The 25,976-nt window shown below is 36.9% G+C and overlaps 1 long non-coding RNA gene across 1 annotated transcript; it reads left to right on the top strand.

Moving 5' to 3' along the window:
- Nucleotides 1–24,903: 24,903 nt before the first annotated feature.
- Nucleotides 24,904–25,751, top strand: LOC105737902. The gene is made up of 2 exons (XR_001113590.2): nt 24,904–24,970; nt 25,007–25,751. It is a non-coding gene; the product is annotated as an uncharacterized LOC105737902 (long non-coding RNA).
- The last annotated feature ends 225 nt before the right edge of the window (nt 25,752–25,976 follow it).

The following is a 25,976-nucleotide window of genomic DNA, read 5'->3' as shown; positions in this document are numbered from 1 at the left end:
TGCCTCTAGAGCCAATGTTCCTAATCACTCAGACACATGAGAATACCTGTGGAGAGAGGTTTTGAGAAGTCCTCCAGAATTAAAACCTGTAACAGGGAGACAGAGAAGGCCACTGTATACATACCTACAAGAACTGCATGCAGCTTAACTCTAAAAGGAAAAAACAAATTAGTCTATTTAGTAAGAGTGCTCACTTTTTGGAAATCATCTCAGGGTACACTTTTATATATCAAGTGTAAGTTTCCTGTATACCCATCCCCTTTTCTGTCTCTTCATAATGGGCAGTAAGTGAGGCATATAAAGGAAAAGATCAATTGTTTCGCCTGATGATCAGAACTGCAGAACTCTCCTCTGATATTTTGAAATCAGGAACTCTGAGTGACCATGAGGAATCAGAGAGGAGGAAGGTTGCAGGCAAGGAGTGTCTAAGTGAGAAATTAGGCTCATGGATATGAGCATTCCGGTGCCAGCTCAGAGACCAGAGAAACACATTCCATGAGACATTATTCAAGAGATTTATTACAAGCAGGAGCTTTATACTGGTGGCCTTACTGATTTGCCCTCTCTTTAGAATGCTCTGCCTTTTTCGCAAAATATCAGAACTAGCTGCACAATATAAAAACAGTATATGTAATCAGACAAGCAGGGAATCTCAACTGTGAGAAGGGAGAAGAAGGAAGTGACAGCCAGGAATCATCTAATGTATAAGGAAAACCACCAATGAGAAAGAGAATAACTGAAGAGCTAAGAGCAGAGGGAAATAAAGAATAAATATAAAAATAAATATAAAAACAGAAGGATACCTTCCTCTTGAAATAAAAATAAGAAATGGAATCAGACTAGAAGAAGTTTGTTTCTCCTAGTTAGTTCTCAGCATTAAAACATCTGGCCATGTGCCTGGCCATTCCTTTTTCCATTTTTTCTCCTGTAAACATATTGAAGGCCAAACTATATTGTGAGGACTATGTTTAAGACACTAGGGAATGTTTAGAATGATTTTCATCATATGTGGTTAACATTTTTGGAAGTTTTGGCACTTAAATTCACAGGCTTTAGTTATTTGTAATATTGATCTGTAATAAATTGTCCACTTCTTAGTGATGGTAAATAAATGACACATCACTCCATTATACTTTTGTTGATTTGCACACTACTACGGGGAGTGTATTTTATTTAACAATGCAAAGAGTGTCCATGTTAAGTTTGTTTTGTTGCTATGTGTACTGTTTAGTCCCAGGATACCTTGAACTGGAAAGAAGCCCTGTTGAGGGACAGGATTACATAATTCTACCTTTTTGGTAAACTGTCTTGGGCCTCGGTGTCCCCAGCTCAGATATCTGTATATCAAGAGGCATGTGGATCTCGCATTGTTCATTCTGGTTTGACCTTAAGCCAAAACCTTTTACAGAAGGCTGAGTCCTGGGGCTTCTTCCTAAGCAACCACCACTGTCATAGAAGTAGCCAATCCCTGCTTATTACTGCAACTCCTGTTGACAGGAAATGGGGTGCTCACCCTTTTCAAAAGAAAGGCAATTAAAAACAATTCCCCTGCAGATGGAGTTTTCTGGCTCATGTATAGCTTAGAAATGAAATTAGTCATTGGAAATTTCATTCAGGTCAGTCCAAACGCTGCGAAGTACAACAAATGCAGACCTTTCCACATTTGGTAATCAAGTTCAATTTCTCTTCACATTGTTCCTCTAAAGCAGACAGCTGTGAAACCTGTATTAATTGCCTTCTCTGTACCCAGTTGCTGCCAGAGTTTACAGACACAGACCATCCAGAATGAGCTTTTACAGGGTTGTGAGCTAGTCTGGGAGACGAGAGTCACCCACACAAACCGCTCAGTGAACAGGCAGCCTATGACAGAGTGGCCAGCCACATGGTTCAGACAATAGAGTTCAGAGCCAACAGCAACTGCTAAGTGCATCATAGAGCCAACTTCAAGAGAAATGGGAATATGACAAAATGGTATAAATAAGATGCCTGATTTGGATATTTCAACCTCCACTGTTTCCTTTCTTCCAACTTCAATTTCCCTGTAACAGATCAAAACCACTTCGTAGCAGTAATCACTTTAAAATGAATTTTAAACTAATAGGCGCCCACTCTAAAACAGTGTTCTTATTTTGGATGGATCCACCATCCATCCATTACCCTGACCCACTCCAGCAAAATGATGCATAATCCATCTCAGAGCTTTCTGCACATTGTTCCCCTGTTCAAACATATAAATGGCTTCCTACAGCCAACATCAATCAGCCTCTGCTTGGAGATCCATAGTCTCCCCAGCAAGGCTCTGCCTCACCCCAATTTGCAGCACAATGGCTTTTCCTTCAGGACTTCTTCAAGAAAGTCCTCCACATCCCACCATACTGACTCCCTCATTCTGGGATCTCATGTGGTCATGCTAGTTTATGGAGTTGATGACGTACCTGATTTGATTGTTTCCTAAGTGCAAGCCTTGTTTTGTCCAGTTGGATGACATTTTTCTCTAATACAGTCCTTTGCAATGTGATTGGAACTATTTTTACTTTCCCTACAAGAGAGGGCACATGGTAGATGTTTAATACATCTCCAAGTTGTTAGCGTTAACTTCAGTGGAACTGGAGCATATGGTAATCGTGAATGCAGGCCCAGGACTAGGGGTGAGGCAAGTGAGGTGCTTAGCCTATAAAATTTAAGGTACCACTCACTCTCAGCTGTGGACCCTGCACTTGTAGGACCCTGAGAGTGAGTGCCTCCTTAAACTGTGTCCCAGATGCTTTGCTCCTCTCATCCTAGAAGCTGCCATAATTGGATGGTATTATGAAGCATGTTTGCAAAATCTGTATTTCCACCATAGAAATAAACATTGACTTTGTTTCTCCCATAGCTATTCATAAACAAGAGCCACATGTGTGTATGCATACAAAGAGGCTAATTCCTCCAGGATGGCCCTCTACAATGGTGACAAAAACATAAAAATAGTAAAGATGCCACCTCCTTCCTCAACCTCAAAGAAGGTATGGCTTTGGTGAAAAGAACTTGGCTCTGAGTCAGATCTAATTGGCATCAAAGCCTAACTTCACTCTCGCTACCTAATCTTAACTGAACCTCTATATATTATTTGGCAAAGCTGTAGAATAATAATGAGAAGACACACACACACAAAATAAACAAAAGGAGGAGGGGGGAATGAAAAGCAGAAAATAATCACAGATTTTTTAAATGAGGATTGATTAGAATTACATATAAGAAAACAACACTAAATAGCACTTCGTTATTATTATTATTTTTGTTGTTGATAATTTTGGTTTGCTGTTTTGAGTGCACTTATAAAAAGTTGCTCAAGTATAGCATTCTATGCACATATATCTCTAAATGCACATAAAAATCATAATATATATTAATATACCCATACATAAATTGCTTACCTAATAATGCTAGTGAGAGATAAAATAGAAATTCTGGTCACTAAGGAAAATGAAATGTTGAATGGGGCCACTTAGAAAGTGTCTTTGGATTCTATATTCTATGCAACAGGAACCATTTCTTTTATTGACCTTCAAATTGGGAGACATCAAAGTTAATGGCAGCATTGATACCATTAACAAAAACTGAAGACACAATAGGAGAGGAAGATATGGGGACAAAATTACACATTCAAGCTTGAATTGCTAGTAGCACCCAAAGCAAACAATGATTTCTCTGGTAACAAAATGGCACTAAAATGAAGTGGGTCATTTTCTAATCATTCATACCCAGGTAGTAAAATATATATGATCTATGCCATGATGTAAGACACCCACATGCTTTCTGAAGCTGTTACATTTAGATATCATGGTTATGTGTTTGTGATGAACTTGGTAAATTCATAAAATAGTCTCCCAGTTGAGACCATTTCTACCATTAGGCATGATGTTTCCATGACTTATTCTGGCAAGAGTAGACTGGCATTGAATCAATAAATATGTATGTATGTAGCTTTGAACCACAAATGATCTTACATAAATTAATAAGGCAATTGAGACTGTGTAGACCTGTTTTGAAAAATAATTCATAAGACCAAAATGGAAAATAATTGTAAAATATTTACTTCTGGCCACTACATTAGGGTTATATGTAATCAGGTCACTTCTCAGGGCCTAATGAACTATTAGCAGTGACACCAGAATTTGGATATAAAAGTTTTTACATAAGCAATTTGAAGAATGAACTCATTTGTTTTTCCAACGTCACTGAAAAGATATATATTTGTTCGTCTTTTATTTCTTATTTTTCTGCTTGAGTTGTTAAATTCTTTTTCTTGAGCGTCCTGAGAAGTTTTATGTATGCCAAATTCTGACGCAGTGACATTAAAGAGAGGTTTAAACCTTATTCTAAGGACAGTGGCCTTTAAAATATGATTTTAAAGAGAAAAGAAAGGAACCAATGAAATGATCTAATATTAATATCCCATTAATAATGTAGTATTTAGGACAAGTAAGTAAAGCCAAATGTTAACTGAAATGTCTCCCAGTTGGGTCAGAGTCTGAACATCCCCCTGCAGTGTAAACACTCCAGCCTTGTGCCCAGGAATTACAGTGTGGGCCAAGGACTAACTCACAGCTTTCGGTGCCCAATCAGCATGCAGTTAAAACAACTAAAATAACATGACATAAAGACACAAGACGCATTGAAAAACAAACTCTTACACACACATGACAAAGAAAAAAGCTTGATATTAAACAGCCCCAAATTATCTTCTATTAACAACTCGATTCTATTGGTAGCCCACCACACTGATGGCTTGAAATCTTCCAGCACTCATTTAAGAGTCTCGGGGAGTCTGATTTACTTCTCAATGGCCCATTCATCCTTTGAACGTTTACTCTGTAGCCTGTGCAGTTATAACCTAAGCTGGATTTCATACATGAAAACTGACCTCCAGCACCCAATATTTTTGCCAAGTCTCAGTGAAGGCTCTTGGAATAATTTAGAGTTTGCCATAATGACAAGTTTAAGATTCAATTATTAAGTGTAGTAATTTATTTTTACTATGTTTGTAAAATGGCTTTAGCCCAACTAATTTCACTCCCCTTCACAGCCAAAAGGCCTAAGATAGCAACGATGATCCTCGCAGCAACACACAACAGGGCAGTTTGCTCTTGGTTGTTTAATGCCACGTCAAACACAAGGATTTCTACAGGACTCAGATGGAGACATTTCTCTTTTGCCTTAGTTTGGGCAAAAAATTGATGTCCTTCAGATAGCTGTAACGGATGGTGAGGACGGCAGAGAGTAATCAGGCCCAGCCCGAGGCAAATGCCAAAAGTTTCCCAGAAGGATAAATCTTGTTTCCTGCCTTACTTCACAGAATTAAGCCTTAAACAAGTCATGTTCTGTGGCTTGGATGCTGTGTTTATATCAGCTTTGGCTCCCTGGCTTGTGGTTGGGAACATTGTATTGGTCTGTAACTCAGGAAGGTTTTCCTGAAGCAAGAAATCACTATGCCGGTATCTTTATCTCCCATTCCATTTTATTTGTTCTATTAATACTGGCAAAAGAGCTCTGAATGGTAAGTGGATTCATAGGAGACAGTGACATTGACCAGGTGCAGCTCGCAAAGCCAATGATTTAGCGCTCTGTTTCGGTAACTGTCTTTCCCGGGAGTTGTATGAAAGATGTCTCTTCATAAAGGATTTTGTTTTGGAAAATAATAACAGCACCTCATCTGTGCATGGCCCATTCTCGGTAGGTTCAGGAAAAAATCTTTTCTGTAGAGTTCAGGATAGGCTGAGACCTTGTGGTCTCTCAGTGTCTTAAATGAAGCCAAATCCTCTGGGGAGTGCATTCGTTTATGGTTAGTAACAGGCGACTTCCTGTTTCGAAGCAAAATGGGCTTGAAGAGGCTTATAAAAAAGACTCAAAAGGTTTCTTGGACATCAAATGACTCTAGTAAAACATTTCGATGAGTTAAGTGTAAATGTACCAGCAGCATACGGATTAAATTCCCTTCTAAATAAACATTAACAGAGAACATGTTTGGCAAAATGCATTCTGAGTTTTTCAAAACTGAAAACATTTGAAAAAGGAGTGTGAGATATTTGATGAACTCAGAAAGCAGCCGGATTGCCCATCCCAAACTTGAATATTGTCTTTGGATGTTCTGCAGATGTCAAATAAATTAGGATGCAGATATTAAGACCAATGTCTGCTGCAGAAATGATCAGCTGCCTGTCAGTTAGGATGGTGTTTTTGTGTATACCCTGTTCCTGTATGTGTGGCTGAACAGAGCCGTGGGGGACCTGTAACCCTTTCCTCACCTACAGGCATCCTCCCTTTCCTGGATTCAGTCCTGTAAGACCTTCTATTATTCACAGCTCTTCCATCTGTTTTGCTGCCTGTGAGATATTTTGGCTTCCAAAGAGGATTCCTGCTTTGCTATATATTTACAATGAAACTTTGGTGTCACCAGGCAGATGACAGCCTTGGCGTTGCTTGGGCCAAAGCCTTTTTTCCAGAAGCCACTGTCCTTGTCAAGACTCTTATTGTCTCTCACTATGTCTTTTTTCTGACATGCTCCTGAAACAAAATTTGTGAATCCTTTGAAATGGTGGAAGTAACAATGGAACAGAAAAGATTAAGGGGAGAAACATTTTAAATGGGCCATCAACTACACTTGGTAACTATTAATAAATGTAGAAAAGAATCAAATGTTACTGTAAGGGTTGAGTTTTAGTGATCGTATCAATGGTGAAGCCACTGAATTAGAGAAGCACCTTTAGAAATCTTTTCCATTATTAAGTCTGATAGAGCAGGAAAACACACCATTGTTATCATTTTTATAAAGTATTTGACCCAGAATAACAAATAGTCATGTCATAGGGCAAATCTCATATGATTTGGATGCCACTACCTTGTAGTCTGTAATTACACTGACTTATGATCATTTTGGTTTTGAACGGTACTTGCAGAAAGTAGATTTGAAGAAAATTAACAGGCCAATACTCGGCAAGTATTATGTTGAGATATTTAAAAGATTAAAAGTTTGGCTCAGTGTATTTTGGCAAATAATATTATTTATAGATAAGTAATGACCCACTACCATACCAAAAATAATACAGACAATTAATATGCTACTCGCTAAAATGTTTACTAAAGCCTTTATAGGGAGCACCCACTTCTGTTTTTGGAATTATTGAACAGCCAAATAACTGTCAGCATCTTCTCTTCTGCTATCTTCATGCATTCATTAAATGATTTTCCATTAAGGCTGTGGTGAGACTGAGTCTGTTGACTTCATTTCTCTCTACTTTCAAATTACTCTACATATGGTTGCCAGAGTTTTCTTTCAAAAGGACTAGTCTTGTCATTCACCTGTTCAATAATCTTTGATGCCTACCAGGTGTCTCCAGAATAAAGCCCAAGTTCTTAAACTTGGTGTTCAAAACCCTCTGGTCTGGCCCTAATTCACCTTTCAGTTCATGTTCCACCACCTCATAATCCGGTCATACCAGACAAATTCCCTAGTCCCAGATTCCACATGTTCAATATGCTTTCATAGTATTTACTACTTCTTCTCAGCATTTTGCACACTTGTAAATATTTGCTAAATTATTTGTTTAAACAGAGTTTTCCCACTAAACTCCTAGTTAAGTGAGGGTGAGGGTTGTGTCTGCCTCATGTATTCGGTATCCCCAGGGTCCATCTTAGTGACTGGAACACAGTAGGTGCCCTGTGATGACTGTGAACTCATGGAGCCACTTGTCTGTTTTCCTGTGGCACTGACTGTGTATGTATATTATAGTACTTATGAATTCCATGTTTGTCTACCTGAATTTCCTACCACGATTCTTTGAGCCTAGAGGACACAGAATGTGCCTTAATTTATTTCTGTATCCTTAGCACCTGGTGTAGTGCTTAGCACGCCCTGAATACTCAATACATATTTGACAAAGTTAAACAAGAACATTTGCTGCAGGTTCTAAAAAATCATCCCATTCCTTAGGTAAGCCTACAGGCATGATGACAATTTTGAGATGTAGCTCTCACTCCTGCACAAAGGGCAACATTCTAGGGCAGGCAAGTTATAGGTCATAGGCGAAGTCTGTCTGCCACCATCTCTTTTTGTAAATAATTTTATTGGAATATTCATTTTTATATTGTCAATGTCTGCTTTCATACTACAATAGCAGGTTTGAATAATGGCAGAGACCAAGGACTTTGAATGCCCCAAATATTTACTATTTGGTCCTTTATACATGAAATTTGCTGACCACTGTTCTAGGGAAAATACACAAATAAGAATACTAATTGTATTTACTTTATGTAGTGGTTATAAGCATTAAATTAAGTAACATCTATAAAATGCTTAGTACTATCTTTGGCACATATTAATTGCCAAATTGTTAGGTATCATCATCATTATAGTATCTTAATTATTTTCTAGCAGTTACAAACATAGGGTAGAGCAGGCCAGTAGAAACTTGATACAGGCCATTCTAGAAGCAGGGATGGAAGAAGTCAAATCTAAGAGCTTGGCAATGAGGGAGAAGCAAAGTACAAAACAGACCTAGTGTTGATAGAAATGTCATTTGATATAAGTATATGATCATCATATACCCTGATGGTTTTATTATTACCCTCATTTTACAGATGAGAAACCTAAGACAACAAATCCTTGTCCATTTGTCATAGATGCTCAAGCTAGAAGTCATGGAGCTGAGACTAGAAATCAGAACTTGAAAGGACTGTCCACAAGAGAAAGAAACTGAAACAAGTCTGTTCCCTGTCCCAGGCAAACAATCATCAACTAGGCTAGGACAACCTGGGAGAAAGAATGACCAAAAGCAACCAAAACCTTGCAAATCGTGGGAATCCAGAAAGGAAGCATTGACACCGAAATCAATCTCCTGACTAATCAACACATAAAGAGCTGATCAATGTCATTCGTGATTAGGGGAATACTAATCAAGACCACATTGAGGTATTATTTAACAAACAGATACATTTTGCAATTAGCACATGTTTTAAAAGTCTGATATTGCCAAGTGTTTGAAAGGATAAATTGGAGGAAGATTTTAAACTTTGCTAATGGGATTGCAAAACTGGTGCAACCACTTTGTAAAACAGCTTTACATGATTAAATTTGAACATTTATATATCTTATGGCACAACAAATACACTCTTAGATACGTACCCAACAACACTTGCACATACACGAGAGGGAATATGGGTGTGAATGTTCACGACAGCCTTATTTTTAACAGTTAAAGCCTAGGTACTCATCAACAGAAGAATTCACAAGGCCTCAGCAAAGGACTTTCATACAACAATCCAAACAAACGAAGTATAGCAATTTACAATAGGGATTCACCTTAGTAATATAATATTAAGATATTAAGCAGAAGCTAAATAAGTCACTAAATTTTTCTTATAGCATGGCATGATACATTTCTGTGAAGTTAAAAGCTATTGAACTAAATAAAGAACATATACAGATGCAGTAAAAATATATAGAATTTCAAACAATATATAGAGATGTAATAAAAATATAGCAAGAAAATGATGGACATAGGATTTAGAAAGATAATTTCTTAGTATGTAGGAAAGCAATTTCAAGACCCAATTGAGCTGTGTTTCACAAGGGTGGCAGTTCATTTATTCCTTTATTCACTCAACAAATAGTATTAAATATTTATATATTAAATGCTGTTAAGTGATAAAAATTATTAAGCACTGATTAGGTGTAAAGCACTGGGATAAGTATAAGGATAGTAATGGAACAGACAAACAGGACTTTTATCCCTCAAAAGGCTTGTATTACAATGGGAGAAAGGTCCTGGAGAAGACTAGGATTCAAAAAGTTTTTCTATCTTAATGAGGACAATAACATTCATCTTTGGAAATGGAAAGAAAGAGTCTTCCTAAATGTCTTCCTATGTGTAACTTGTAAATTCAGCAGGACTTCTGTAAAACAAATCCAAGTTGATAATAAATAACAAATTCATAGGTACCTGAGCATAGTATACCAAACCAACACTCAGAAGATATATTTATAGAAAATATAAAGACATTGGTAACAACTTCACACCACTTACACATGGCTCCTCTCCCAGCACCAGGAAATTGATTATTTTAATTGATGAATTTATTAATAAACATGTACTGAATCCCAACTATACATGAGTCCCTGTGCTTGAATTTGAATGGTCTTAAACAGTTGTTACTCAAACTTTAACAATATGCCCCAGCAGCAATGACTGCAGAAGAGATTTGGTCTCAAATAGTACAGATTTGTGAGTTCATATGAAGCTATACAGCTGGCAAGGTTGACACAAGATATTTTCCTAATGACTCATGAAGGTGACAGGTTTGCATAAAGCATGACTCCTTGCAATTTGTTTGGGGGAGTTGCTGATTGCTGCATGCTAAAAGCTCAAAATTCTAACTCAGGTTAATGAAAAGGTTAGAGCTGCTGAGTCTGACATGAAAGACCTGTGAACTACCCAGGCTAGGGGCATCCTCACTTTTTCCTGTGCACAACTCTGATTACTCTGTAGTTAGTCCTCACAGCTCTCCCTTTCAACCTTACTCTCTGACATACATAACTTCATTGTCACTAATTCCTGATCTCCTTCTCACAAGTTTTCATCTTGATTTGACTTTACTTTCTGCTCACAGAAAAGAAACAGGTTAACTTCTTCTATTTCTTTGTTTGTTTTTATAAACTAACTGTTGGATGAGACCAGCTTAATGGATCCCCCAACAATCTGTTTGCTAGGACCCACAAAGTAGGACTTAAGTTTATTGTTGAAATTACTGGTAAATTGGATTCCATGCTCCTATTGAGGGACTGCATCAAAGTGGGCACTACTAATTCAATTATCTATTAATCCGAACAGAGGACCAGGCTGAGAGCTGGAACCATGATAATAGGGCTTCCACATTCTTCTGCAGAACAGCCTCAGGGAACTGTCCACACTGCCCAGGATGCCGCCTCAGGGTGAAACATCCAAGGTTTGCTAGTTGGCGAGGGGCACTCATCGGTAAGAAGCTTTCTTTCTAATTTTAACCAGTTGTCAGTACATAAGACAGGAGGGAATCAGAACCTAACTGTGGCTATAAGAATGGATGTTGTGCAGAAACCACGTGACTGGGACAGTGAATCCCTCTATCAGGCAAGAAAAAATAATGCTCAAAAGGGAAGAGCCAAGGACTATTGGTCCACACTGTGAAAGAAGCAGTTTGTTTGTTTTGTGGGTGCGTTTTTCCTCTGTAAACATGTTCGGAGGCCAAGTGATTGGTAAATGTTTTATAAACTGGAAGTATAAACACAGACATTCTCTTCCAAAAATGGATCTCTAGGACTTCCCTAGGGAACTTGCTCTTGTTTGTTCTGAATTCTGAACCTGGTTTTAATGAAAATGTTACACATCTAATATTTGAGGTGCTAATCCTGATATCAAAGAGAAGAAATGTTGAAAAGGTTTTGAGACACCCTACCAAAAGCCATTTCTGCTTCTGTGAAGGACACTTAAATTACATGCCTTAATAAAGGAAGAAGAGAAAAGAGATGTGTGTGTGTGTGTGTGTGTGTGTGTGTGTGTGTGTGTGTGTGTGTGTGTGTTGGGGTGGGGAGAGCTGGTACTTTGAAGAGCATTCTCCTTTAACCACATGTTCTGAGGCCTCTGCTCATGCCAAGTGACAGTTCAGTTTTCAAAGTCATTGAAGTCATTGTTATGTGGTTCTATTTTTTTATCATAACATGACACCTTTCCTCTAACCTGGTCATGAATTGCTTTGAAAGAGCTATTTGGATAGAGCCTGGAAATATTAATAAAACATCTATATATTGAGCGTATTGGATGCTTCACCAAATGGTGGACTTCTAAATAAATGGTCTCTCTGCAAATAAGATGATATTTCCCCTACCAATTTGCAGAGGGCTGGCCTAGAATTCAGCTCCTAATGCATCTGTTCTCAGTTCAAGAGCCCCTACTCTGTCCTCCTAAATGATATTATTCAGCTGGATAAGAAAATTACAATATTTAAACTGTCCTGGAAGAAGAACAATATGTTTGGGGAGAGCATGTAGTGTGTACTGCCAAGGGAATGTACTCAAGTGTTCAGAGACAATCCTTCCTTACACATCTTCCCAGAAGAGATAGGGCAGAGACTCTATAGCTTCTTATGTAAACCTTGCCCTGTGCAAGGGTCCCCTGGGGTTTCCCTAGAGGGTCGTATTTGTAGAGAATGACTATTTTTGGTTTATGAAACACATCCTTTGTCATTTGGCTTTGGATCATATGTACATATTGGGGGATCTCTGAGAACACACACTGCGTCTTGATAGTTTCTGCGCTTTTCAGTCAATTGGTGTTTAACTGCAGGCACCACTTCACCTCTGAGTTTTACATTTACTGAATCTCATATTGTGAACAATATATGTTTCCCAATTTCTCCCCCTCCCCTTCTTCTCCCTCCCAATTCAAATCAACACAGTGGAATTACCAAACTAAAGAAAGCAAGTTGGTCACTAGTCTTACCCTATAAGGAACCACCAACTAAAAGTTGAAATATAATTATCTCTTTTTCTCACTCTCACTACTCATAAAAAGATTAGGATATTTTCCCACTTTTCTCACTTACACCAGATTTGCTAGATTTGCAGTCTCCTCTTCCCGCCTTTCCTCTGGTGTCCTCTTCATTGAACTTAAACTCCATATTGATGGCCACCCCTGCCCCTAACTCATTTATCCTCAGCCTCCTTAAATCTAGCGTATTTCAGCCAACTTCAAGCACAGCCACCCTTTGACTTTCATCAGTGAGTAAACACATGTCTACTTGTGATAAACCATACAATGAACACCACACTCTTCTGATTTAATCTATCTTTTTCAGACCTAATGCCAACAACCTAGCAAGAGTCCTTGATTTCTCCCAAATCTTAATCTCTTGCGTGTCTCTGTCTCAGCTGAAGATCCACAGACCATTATTCTGACTTCCTAAATATTCAAGGTTCCTACCTCTGTGCTTTAACACAAATAGCCTCTACACAGGACTAATCTCTGTTTACACACATCCTAGTTATGTTTTAAGACCAAAACACAGTTGCCTTCACAAAGCCTCCTCCTATGTCTAGATGCCAGGTTTAACTTAGTCTTCCTTCTGCTCTTTACAGCACTGTGTTTCTTTGGTATAGTATATAGTTATACTTTGCTATTCAGCTAAGTCCTATCCATGGATACCAATTACAGCAAACAGGATGAGCTTGGTAAATGAGATGACATATGGGACACTGACCATGAGATCTGTGAGGAGGACAGTGGAGTCTCACTCTGTCTCTTCCTTCATTCTTTGGCCAAATGTCAGCTTTTCATTGAGATCTACTTTCGCCCTTTTTGAAATCATAGCCCCACCAGAACACATGCTGATCCTCTTTCCCGGCCTTACTTTTTTTCTAGAGCATGTGTCACTTCTTAACATATTACGTGATGTATCTTGTTATTGTATTTATTATTTATTTTTCCCCATTCACTTGGATGTGAACTCAACAAAGATAAGAATTTTGTCTGTTATGTTTACTGTTGTATCAGAAACCTCAGAATAAACCCTAGAACCAACAGAAGCTGCTTAGTAAATATTGGTCAGTGTTGATAATATTGTGGTCAGTTGCATAGCTGTGCATTTGAGACACAGAGATCATTTTTTAGATCCATTTCCTCTGTATGACAAAATTATTTTAATTTATAGTCAGGAAATAAGGCAAATGATAATATGAGCCCAAAATAGCAGACACTGACTCATTTATTTCATTCATATATTTAATCATATTATTAAAAATATAAATTAATATTATAGTTCAAAAAACCCAATTCTGCATAACTATTTATTTAACAGTTATTATATGTAACTAAGAATTTGAACTTTGATTCTTTGGTTGCAGCCTGATATAAAAATATTGTGTAAATAATTATCTAATAACCAATAAATGAATTTTAAGAAAAACAAAGTATCTTAAAAGGTACAATTAAGTCATGCCATTGATTAACGTTTGATTTTATGGACATATTCTTTAGTTTTGCAACAATTAACAATGTTAAAGAATAAAGTTTAGCTATGAAGATACAGTTTAAATTCAGTAAAATATTTATATATTCATATGTGAACTAATGTGTACTTATCAAACAGAAATATCATGTCTCACTTCACAGTTTGTATTCTGACCATGGCCTTAAATTTTAAAAATAAATAAATGAATAAATAAATAAATAAATACTCCAAGCAGTCACAGGAATGGCTCAGATTTTGTCTCTTTGCTTTTAAAAGTCATGATTTTCACATAAACAGAATTAAAAGCAAAAATCATATGATTAGCCCAATAGACATAGAAAAAGCTTTCAGTAAAATCCAAAATTCCTTCGTGATAATAATTCTCAAGAAACTATGTGTCAATAGGACCTCAAAATAATAAAAGTTATCTATGATAAACCCATAGCCAATATTATACTGAATGGAAAAAGTGGAAGCATTCTCCTTGAAAACTGAACAAGATAACACTCTCACCATATCTATTCAACATAGTTACAAGGACTGCTAGCCAGAGTGATCAGGCAAGAGAAAGGAATAAAAAGCATCCAAATAGGAAAAGAAATAAAACTATCTGTCTTTGTGGATAATATCATTCTATACCTAGAAAACACTAAAGAATCTGCCAAAACGCTCTGGAACTGATAAATGACTTAATTAAGTTTCAGGATACAAAACCCATATACAAAAGTCAGTAGCATTTCTATACACTGATAATATTCAAGCTGAGAGCCAAATCAAGAACGTGATCCCATTTACAATAGCCACACACACACAAAAACAAACTTAGGAATACATCTAATGGAGGAGGTGAAAGATCTCTACAAGGGTAACTACAGAACACTGCTGAAAGATATCACAGATTACACAAACAAATGTAAAAACATCCCATGCTCATGCGTAGGAAGAATCAATATTGTTAAAATGGCCAGACTGTCCAAAGCAATCTGGAGATAAAATGCTGTTCCTATCAAACTACCAATATCATTTTTCACAGAACTAGAAAAAACTATCCTAAAATTCATATGGTATTGAAAAAAGAGCCCAAATAATCAAAGCAACCCTAAGTAAAAAACAAAAAAGAAAACTGGGATTATCATATTATCCTACTTCCAACTATCCTACATGGCTACAGTAACTGAAACAGCATGGTGCTGTTATAAAAACAGACACATAGACCAATGGAACAGAATAGAGAACCCAGAAATAAAGCACCACACCTACAGTTATCTGATAGATAAAGTTGACACAAATTAGCAATGGAGAAAAGAGTCCCTATTCAATAAATGGTGTTAGGATAACTGGCTAGCCATATGCAGAATACTGAAACTGGACTTCTAACTTTCACCATATACAAAAATTAGCTCAAGATGGATTAAAGATTTAAATGTAAGACCTCAAACTACAAGAATCCTAGAAAAAAACTAGCAAATACCATTCTGGACATATCAACCTTGAGAAATAATTTACGACTGAGTCCTCAAAAGTAATTGCAACAAAAACAAAAATTGACAAGTGCGACCTAATTAAACTAAGCTTCTGCACAGCAAAAGAAACTATTAACAAGGCAAACAGACAGCATACAAAATGGGATAAAATATTCACAAGCTAGATCTTAGTCCAACAAAGGTCTAATACCCAGAATCTAATAAGGAATTTATAAACTCAACAAGCACAAAACAACCTCGTTAAAAAATGGGCAAAGGACATGAACAGACACTCCTCAAAAGAAGACACACATCTGGCCAACAAATGTTTGAAAAAATGATGTTCTACATCGCTAATCATCAGAGAAATGAGAATCAAAATCACAATGAGATATCATTTTATACCAGTAGGACTGACTATTATTATAATGTCAAAAAACAACAGATGCTGGCAAAGCTTTGGGAAAAAAAAATAGACTGTTGGTGGGATTGTAAATTAATTTCGCCAGTGTGGAAAGTAGTTTGGAACTTTCTCAAAGAACTTAAAACAGAACCACCATTCAACCTAGCCATCCCATTACTGGGTATGTATTCAAAAGAAAACATATCATTCTACCAAAAAGACACATGCACTCACAAATTCATCACAGCATTATTTACAATAGCAAAGACATGGAATTAACCTAGATGCCCTGTATTTGATAAAGAAAATATGGTACCTATATAACATGGAATACTATAAAGCCATAAAAAGAATGAAATCATGTCTCTTGCAGCAACATGGATGCAGCTGGAGGTCATTATCTTAAGTAAATTAATGCAGGAAGAGCAAACCAAATGCCATATGTTTTCACTTATAAGTGAGGGTTAAACATAGGGTACTCATGGACATAAAGATGGCAACAGTAGAAACTGGGGACTACTGGAGGGGGGAGGAAAGAAGGGGAAAAAGGGTTGAAAAACTATCTATTGGGTACTATGCTCAGTTACCTGGGCAATGAGATCATTATTAATGCATCCTTAGCATCAGGTAATATACCCAGATAAAACATTTGCATGTCTACTGACTCAATTTAAAATAAAAGTTAAAAAAATGTAAGAACATTGATTTTGTATCCTGAGACTTTGCTGAAGTTGCTTATCAGCTTAAGAAGATTTTGGGCTGAGACAATGGGGTTTTCTAAATACACAATCATGTCATTTGCAAACAGAGACAATTTGACTTCCTCTCTTCCCATTTAAATACTCTTCATTTCTTTCTCTTGCCTGATTGCCCTGGCCAGAACTTCCAATACTATGCTGAATAGGAGTGGTGAGAGAGGGCATCCTTGTCCTGTGCCAGTTTTCAAAGGGAATGCTTCTAGCTTTTGCCCATTCAGTATGGTATTGGCTGTGGGTTTGTCATAGTTATTATTTTGAGATATGTTTCATCAATGCCTAGTTTATTGAGAGTTTTTAGCATGAAGGGGTGTTGAATTTTATTGAAGGCCTTTTCTGCATCTGTTGAGATAATCACGTGGTTTTTGTCATTGGTTCTGTTTATGTGATGGATTACATTTATTGATTTGCATATGTTGAACCAGCCTTGCATCCCAGGGATGAAGCCGGCTTGATCACGATGGATAAGCTTTTTATGTGCTGCTGGATTTGGTTTGCCAGTATTTTACTAAGGATTTTCACATCGATGTTCATGAGGGATATTGGCCTGAAATTTTCTTTTTTTATTGGGTCTCTGCCAGGTTTTGGTATCAGGATATGCTGGCCTCATAAAATGAGTTAGGGAGGAGTCCATCTTTTTCTCTTGTTTGGAATAGTTTCAAAAGCAATGGTACCAGCTCCTCTTTGTACCTCTGGTAGAATTCAGCTGTGAATCCGTCTAGTCCTGGACTTTTTTTGGTTGGTAGGCTACTAATTACTGCCTCAATTTCCCAACTTGTTATTGATCTATTCAGGGATTCGACTTCTTCCTGGTTTAGATTTGGGAGGGTGTATGTGTACAGGAATTTATCAATTTCTTCTAGATTTTCCAGTTTATTTGTGTAGAGGCATTTTTAGTATTCTCTGATGGTAGTTTGTATTTCTGTGGGATCAGTGGTAATATCCCCTTTATCATTTTTTATTGTGTCTATTTGATTCTTCTCTCTTTGCTTCTTTATTAGTCTGGCTAGCAGTCTATCCATTTTGTGAATCTTTTCAAAAAACCAACTCCTGGATTTCCTAGAAGAAAACCTAGGCAATATAGTTCAGGACATAGGCATGGGCAAAGAATACATTACTAAAACACCAAAAGCAATTCCAGCAAAAGCCAAAATTGACAAATAGGATCTAATCAAACTAAAGAAAAAAAAACCATCATCAGAGTGAACAGGCAACCTACAGAATGTGAGAAAATTTTTGCCATCTACCCATCTGACAAAGGGCTAATATCCAGAATCTATAAGGAACTTAAACAAATTTACAAGAAAAAAACAACCCCATCAAAAAGTGGGCAAAGGATATGAACAGACACTTTTCAAAGGAAGACATTTATGCAGCCAACAAATATATGAAAAGAAGCTCATTGTCACTGGTCATTTGAGGAATGCAAATCAAAACCACAATGAAATGCCATCTCACGCCAGTTAGAATGGCGATCATTAAAAAGTCAAGAAGCAATTGATGCTGGAGAGGATGTGGAGAAATAGGAAGGCTTTTACACTGTTGGTGGGAGTGTCAATTAGTTCAACCATAGTGGAAGACAGTCTGGTGATTCCTCAAGGATTTAGAACTAGAAATACCATTTCACCCAGCAATCCCATTACTGGGTATATAACCAAAGGATGATACATCATTCTACTGTAAAGACACATGCACATGTATGTTTATTGCAGCACTATTCACAATAGCAAAGACTTGGAACCAATCCAAATGCCCATCAATGATAGATTAGATTAAGAAAATGTGGTACATATACACCATGGAATACTATGCAGCCATAAACAAGCATGAGTTCATGTCCTTTGCAAGGACATGGATGAAGCTGGAAACCATCATTCTCAGCAGACTAACACAGGGACAGAAAACCAAACACTGCATGTTCTCACTCATGAGTGGGAGTTCAACAATGAGAACGCATGGGCACAGTGAGGGGAACATCACACACTAGGGCCTGCCAGGGGGTAAGGGGCTAGGGGAGGGATAGCATTAGGGGAAATACCTAACTTAGATGACGGGTTGATGGGTGCAGCAAATCACCATGACACATGTATACCTACGTAAGAAACCTGCATGTTCTGCCCATGTATCCCAGAACTTCAAGTGTAATAAAAAAGACAATAAGAAGCAAAAAAAGTAAGAAAAATCATGGGTTATCATTATTTATTTCAAATCTGCCATTTAAATGCAAGAATGGCTAGTACCACAGGAGATGGATACAAATTATACCTAAAATGAACTGCAACAATTCTGAGTCTCTATTCACAGATTTGCAAAACAAACACATATAGCTGAATGTATGTGTATCAACACCAACTTATAACTGAGTATTCTCTGAATTAAGGTACATAGAATGGAATGTTTATTCAAGGAAAATTAATATAAATATGCACTTTTTAAGCTTTTATATATAAGTGGACTTTATAATATAATTATACATGTCATATATTTATTTTTAAATAGCTTTATTTTATTTTAAGTAAATAAATATTAATTATGTGGTTTACATTTTTAAAATTAAAAAACTTTTACAATATATATTATGTATACCATACATGACTAATATGTATTAAATATTATATAATATATTGTATATTTAATAAATATAAATTGTAAATAATTATAAACATATAATTAATGTATCGTTATAGATGCAATTTGCATATAATTATATATGTATATATAATTAAAATCCGACAGTAATCACAGCAATTATTTAGAATCTAGACCCAGAGAATTTTTGCTTCAGGAAGGGGTATTTTATCACCATTGTAGCTTAGAATTGCTGATACAAGGCAAGAATAAAAAGCATTATCTTTAAAAATGTTGTATTAAAATTATCTACCAACAATGTCCACTCCTTTTCCTCTCTTGCTGTATCTAGTGCCCAGGTGCTCCATGAGTGTTGAACACATCCCACTGCTGAAAGTTGATAAAAGTGCAGAACAGTTTTTAAGGAATGCATTTCAATGCAGTAAGCTTTTCCTCTTTAAAGGCCCAAAGAAAGGGGTAGAAAGCAAGATGGTCATCTCATCAATTCAACCTCAGCTGTGCTGAGAGCCACGGTGGTCCTCACCCACGTAGAATCTGCGATGCACTGCCCCTGCGCCGGCCCATTCTGGATCATCTCTCTTGTTCTCAGGAGGTCTTCCTGGCAGCTCAGGGATTCTCAGTGGGCACAGGCCCCGGGGTTCCTCAGGACATAGCTCTGGGCTTCTCTGTAGCCGCAGGGGCAGCCAGAGTTCTCAAGGCCCAGGACTATATTAGGAAATATATGCGCCAGGGGAACAACAAACATGTTTGTTTCTTCCAGCACAGTCTGCGCTGCTTATCTCAGACACCTCCCTTTCTTCAGCAGAAATCACAGCCCTGCGAGGAGGAATGTTCCCTTAGGGTTTGGGAAGCTTTTACTCCATCTAAATGAAGTCTTGCCCTTGGTATTTGTGAAATCATTTCAAAAGGAATTATTTCTCTAAGGCCAACGGATAGTGTTTGAATTATTTCTCTGGGACAGACAATCTTTAAAATATCAAATGAGAGCCTCCATGTAAAGGAGGCATTCCTGAAGGTGAGCAAGATAGCTTTATTACCTGTCATTCATTTGCTTGAAGGACCATCAGCAGATGTCATCACAGATCTCCTAACCAATTTGGTTTGCTGTTAATCATTGTGCTGAGGGCAGCAAGAGTTCTGTGCCATTGGAGAGAGAGAAGACAGGGAGCATTTGAGTCCGTGTCTTTGCTCTGCTCATTATTTACAACCCTTGGTGCTTATACAATGCTCTAAACTAGGGGGCATGAGAGTCCACCCAACACAGCCCAGACACACCTGCTCCCCAGGACTCATTCTTCCCTGTTCCTTTCATGAAATCTGGCACAGCCCATGACTTTCCTTATGCACTTGCCATTAATGAAAATTCCTTAATTTGCTGCTAGCCACAAAACAGTATTGTTTCAGTAAGTAAAATGTTAAGTCATTTGTAGGAGTCAAAACTCCAAATTTCACTTAAAGTTGCAGCTATCCTTTCCCAGCTTGGGCTTTTGGCAGGCAAGGCCTTGCAGTGGGAAAGGGAAGTGTGGTGGGTGTCTTCTCTAGTTTCCTACTTTCTGTGTGTACCCTTCTTCCTCTAGCTGAGAGCCAAGGCTATGGATTTCTTCCCCCAGGAATGGAGAGAGGAAAGAGATGTGAGGTAAATGGCAGGAAAGGCCTTATTCGACTGGTATTCTTGGATTTGCTGTCAATACTCTCTGGATTCTCTCTTCTGGATGCTTCTGTGGGATCTTTGGAGGGTCTTCTCCCATCACTAATGATCTCTCCTTGCAGTTCTCTTCCAGCTGGTCCCTAAAACCTCACATTTCAGCCTGAGGGCATCTGCAAGAAAACCTCCAGCCTCTGTCCTCAGAGCCTCCTTTCCCTCCAGGTGGCCTCTTGGGCAGGACTGAAGACAATCCCAGGTTAATACACTCTCCAGTAGCTCACACATAGTCTTGTTTGGGTTGCTTCACAACTTTCTCTAGAATGTTGTTCTTAAGATTTTTGTCTGAAAGTCTTGGATGAAACAGAGACAGGATCTCATTTTAATACTATAATAACAATCCAGTTCATACTTGCCTACCAATTTTTAATTTACAAGTGCTTTGAAAGCCATCTATGTGTGAAGATGAAAAGGTCAAATAAGGCAGGAAGAAGACATAATTGAAAGAGTGATTCAGTGATACCAGATGTAACCCTAGAGTAGGGAGCTTTTGTGTTGAGAGGGTGCTCGGGACTCTGACACCTCTCGTTTTCTTCTAACCAAAATGCATGAAGGCCAAGAAAATTCCTATCTCCTAAGCCATATGGCCCATTTAGATACTCCTGCAACACTGTGGCACAAATAAAGGGCATTGGATCACCTTCATTTTTAGATTCTGCGGAGGTATTGTACCAGAAAGGGAACAGAGAAAGCTTTAGGAATATAGTCATGCATTGCTTAACAATGGAGATACATTCTGAGAAATGCATTGTTAGGCAATTTCATCCTCATGCAAGCATTACAGAGTGTACTTACACAAATTTAGATGGCATAGCCCACTACATGCCTAGGCTATATGGAAAAGCTCATTGCTTCTAGGCTGCAAACCTAGACAGCAGGTTACTGTACTGAATACTGTAGGCAAATATAACACAATGGTAAGCATTTGTGTATCTAAACATATCAAATATAGAAAAGGTACAGTAAAAATACAGTATAAAAGATAAAAAAAAATGTATGCTTGCATAGAGCACTTACTATGAATGAAGCTTATAGGACTGGAAGTTGCTGTGAGTAAGTCAGTGAGTGGGTGGTGAGTGAATGTGAATACATGGGACACTAATGTACACTACTGTAGACTTTATTAACACTGTACATGTAGGCAACATTAAATTTATGAAAAAATTCTTTCTTCAGTAATAACGTTAGTTTGTTGTAACTTTTTAAATTCATATACCTCTTAATTTTTTAACTCTTTGACTTTTGCAATAACACTGGCTTAAAACACAAATACATTGTACAGTTGTAAAAAATATTTTCCTACTTTAAGTCCTTATTTTTAAGTATTTTTCTAAGTGTAATCTTTTTCTATTTTTTAAAGCTTATTTGTTAAAAACTAAGACACACACACACACGGTAGCTTAGGCCTATCTAGGTTCAGGATCATTAATATTGTCTTCCACCTCCACATCTGATTCCACTGGAAGGTCTTCAGAGGCAATGATATACATGGTGCTAGCACCTCCTGTGACAACAATGCCTTTCTGTAGAATATTTCCTGAAGGACCTGCCTGCAGCTTTTTTACAGTTAACTTTTTGTTGTTGTTGTAAGTAGGAGTACACTCTGAAATAATGATGAAAAACATAGTGTAGTAAATACATAAACAGGTAACATACACATTTATCACCACTATCATCAAGTATTATGTACTGTATATAATTGTATGTGCTATATTTTTATATAATTGGTAGTGCAGGAGATCTGTCTACACCAGCATCACCACAAGCACATGAGTAATGCATTATGCTATGATGTATGGCAGCTATGATGCCATTAGGTGATAGGAAATTTTCAGCTCCATTATCCTATGGAATAAGATATTGACATTGTCTATGCAATTTGTCATTGACCAGCATGTCCTTATGTGTTGCATGGCTGTATAGGTGATGAAGTTATATTTTAAAGAATTGATGAAGGAAAATTACAAACAAAATTATGGACAACTTGGCAACCAATCAATCAGTTCAAATAAAATAATCCAGAAAGATAAAAATAGTCATGACAATTAAGTGACTAACATGAGAAATTATGAATATTTGTAGGTATTCCAGAAGTACTCATTGATAGAAAATGAAGACCTGCATTAGAATAAGGACATAACTACAACTGAAACTTTTCTTTCCAAACTTTTTCTCTGCCTGGTAGGAGGTATTTGTTGTTAATCCCTCCATGACCTAGAGATCCTGAATGTCACTAAGTGTGGTACATGCATACATTTTACCATATAAAGTTGCGTCTATGATTCTAGAATCAAATGCCACAACAGGGTTCTAGGTCACTTCAAATCATCCTTCAATGGTCTTCAAAGTCTTGAGCTAAAATAATGCCTTCCAGCATTGCTCTGGAGAGGGGTCTGGCCAATATTTGCAAATCATTACCCTATACTGACCAAATGAGGGATGCTACTTATGAAAATTCACCTGAACATGTTCTAATCTTGTTTTCTTATGCTGCACCTTTGACACTTTCACAAAATCATTTTATCTGACTCTTAAAATGCCTTTATGAAGTATTAATATTTTAGATAAAATAACAAGGCTTATAAAGGTTAAATTATTTCCTCAAGATCATATCAAAGAGGCAGAGATGATCATATTTGCCCTTCTTTAATAATACCTCAATTATGCAGAATGTAATAAAAGAATTCAAAATAGAAACCTCCCCATCAGTCATCTATTGAATTTTACAACTTTCTTACTCAAAGATTCCTGCTTCATAGATGAAAACATGCTAAGTCACACAGCTGATAAGTGGGAGAAATCCTACCTCAGTCTAAAGCTTTCTCTACAATATAATATTGCATTGTGTATATTTTTCTTTCTAAAAACATGTATATTTCTTTATTTAATTTTTATGTAATTTTAAAGTTACACTTACTAAGAAATGCACAAATGTGGCTGTCACTTACTCCTAATCTCTTCCCTTTTACTTCCTTATTTAATCAGCCAGCAGCTTGAACCACAAGACAGAATGAATTAAAAATCCAAAGTAAGTACTTTTTGTTTATATCAATTTCATTGCTGGCCCTCAAAATACAAACCAATATCAACAGTTTGAAATTACTGTGTTAACATTTTCTGTTTCTAAACTAAGCTAAACATCAGAGCAAATTGTATTGCAACACCGATTTGTTTTAATTCCAACTACAACTGAGGTTCTTATCCAAGACATGTTAAACTTTCCCATAGTTACCCATATAATGAAGGAATGAAGTTCATGGACTATATTGGCTTACAAATTTGAGTAGAAGTGAAAAAAACTTATAATTTTTTTACAACTCAACAATCTTTTTTCCCTATTAAATTACTTTGCTCTGTCTCAGATAAAAAAAATCATTATGTTTCATCCAGTGAACATTCCATTTTAGCTTAAAATTTATAGCAATAGCTCTCAGTGGAAATATATTAACAAGAAGATTTTTATAAAATTGATATTTAAAAATCCTATTATCAAATTTTATGGGAAAATAAAGAAAAATCTACATATACTCTACCCTTGTACAGATAGACAATAAAAAATTGAATCATTTAAAGTTTTTTTAATATCTCATGATATGGTAACTAAAGTTCTCCTTCGAATACAAGTTTACATGTTTTCCACCCTTACTCATTTTCTCAGGGGTCATTTAACTTTCTCCTGGCATAAAATTATACCCTTGGAAGGAAAATTTTCAAAAACTAGAAAAACTGCCTTTGGACTAAATCTATTCCTAGTTGGTTCTCATAGTCATATAGTTGTAAGTACACACTTTAATGCTAAACATGCTTATTAGAGGATCATATAAAATAGCAAAATTTGAAAACAAAATAAAATTTCAATAGAAAAGACTGATTAAATAAATTATGACAGAGCCTTACAATGAAATATTATTCACTACTTAAAAAAACCTATAAAAGATCTTTTTATGACCTGAGATATTGCTCATGAAATGGAGTTAATTTTTTTTCTTTTTTTTTCAATTATACTTCTGGTTCTGGGATACATGTGCAGAGCATGCAGGTTTGTTACATAGGTATACATGTGCCGAGCATGCAGGTTTGTTACATAGGTATACATGTGCCATGGTGGTTTGCTGCACCCATCAAACCGTCATCTACATTTCTCCTAATGCTATCCCTCCCCTGGCACCCCTGACAGGCCCCGGTGTGTGATATTCCCCTCCCTGTGTCCATGTGTTCTCACTGTTCAAATCCCACTTATGAGTGAGAACATGTGGTGTTTGGTTTTCTGTTTCTGTGTTAGTTTGCTGAGAATGATGGTTTCCAGCTTCATCCATGTCCTTGCAAAGGACATGAACTCATCCTTTTTTATGGCTGCATAGTATTTTATGGTGTATATAAGCCACATTTTCTTTATCCAGTCTATCATTGACGGATATTTGGGTTGGTTCCAAGTCTTTGCTATTGTGAATAGTGCCGCAATAAACATACGTGTGCATGTGTCTTTATAGTAGAGTGATATATCATCCTTTGGTTATATGTCCAGTAATGGGATTGCTGGGTCAAATGGTATTTCTAGTTCTAGATCCTTGAGGAATCACCACACTGTCTTCCACAATGGTTGAACTAATTTACACTCCTACCAACAGTGTAAAAGCGTTCCTATTTCTCCACATCCTCTCCAGCATCTGTTGTTTCCTGACTTTTTAATGACTGCCATTCTAACTGGTGTGAGATGGTATCTCATTGTGGTTTTGATTTGCATTTCTCTAATGACCAGTGATGATGAGCTTTTTTTTCATGTTTGTTGGCTGCATAAATGTCTTCTTTTAAGAAGAGTCTGTTCACATCCTTTGCCCACTTTTTGATGGGGTTGTTTATTTTTTTTTTTTGTAAATTTGTTTAAGTTCTTTGTATTAAAAGGATATTAGCCCTTTGTCAGATGGATAGATGGCAAAAACTTTCTTACATTCTGTAGGTTGCCCGTTCACTCTAATGGTAGTTTCTTTTGCTGTGCTGAAGCTCTTTAGTTTAATTAGATCCCATTTGTCAATTTTGGCTTTTGT

The sequence above is a fragment of the Nomascus leucogenys genome, chromosome 19, assembly GCF_006542625.1.
Source record: "Nomascus leucogenys isolate Asia chromosome 19, Asia_NLE_v1, whole genome shotgun sequence".
NCBI lineage: Eukaryota > Metazoa > Chordata > Mammalia > Primates > Hylobatidae > Nomascus > Nomascus leucogenys.
This window is presented reverse-complemented; position numbering and strand designations above follow the sequence as displayed.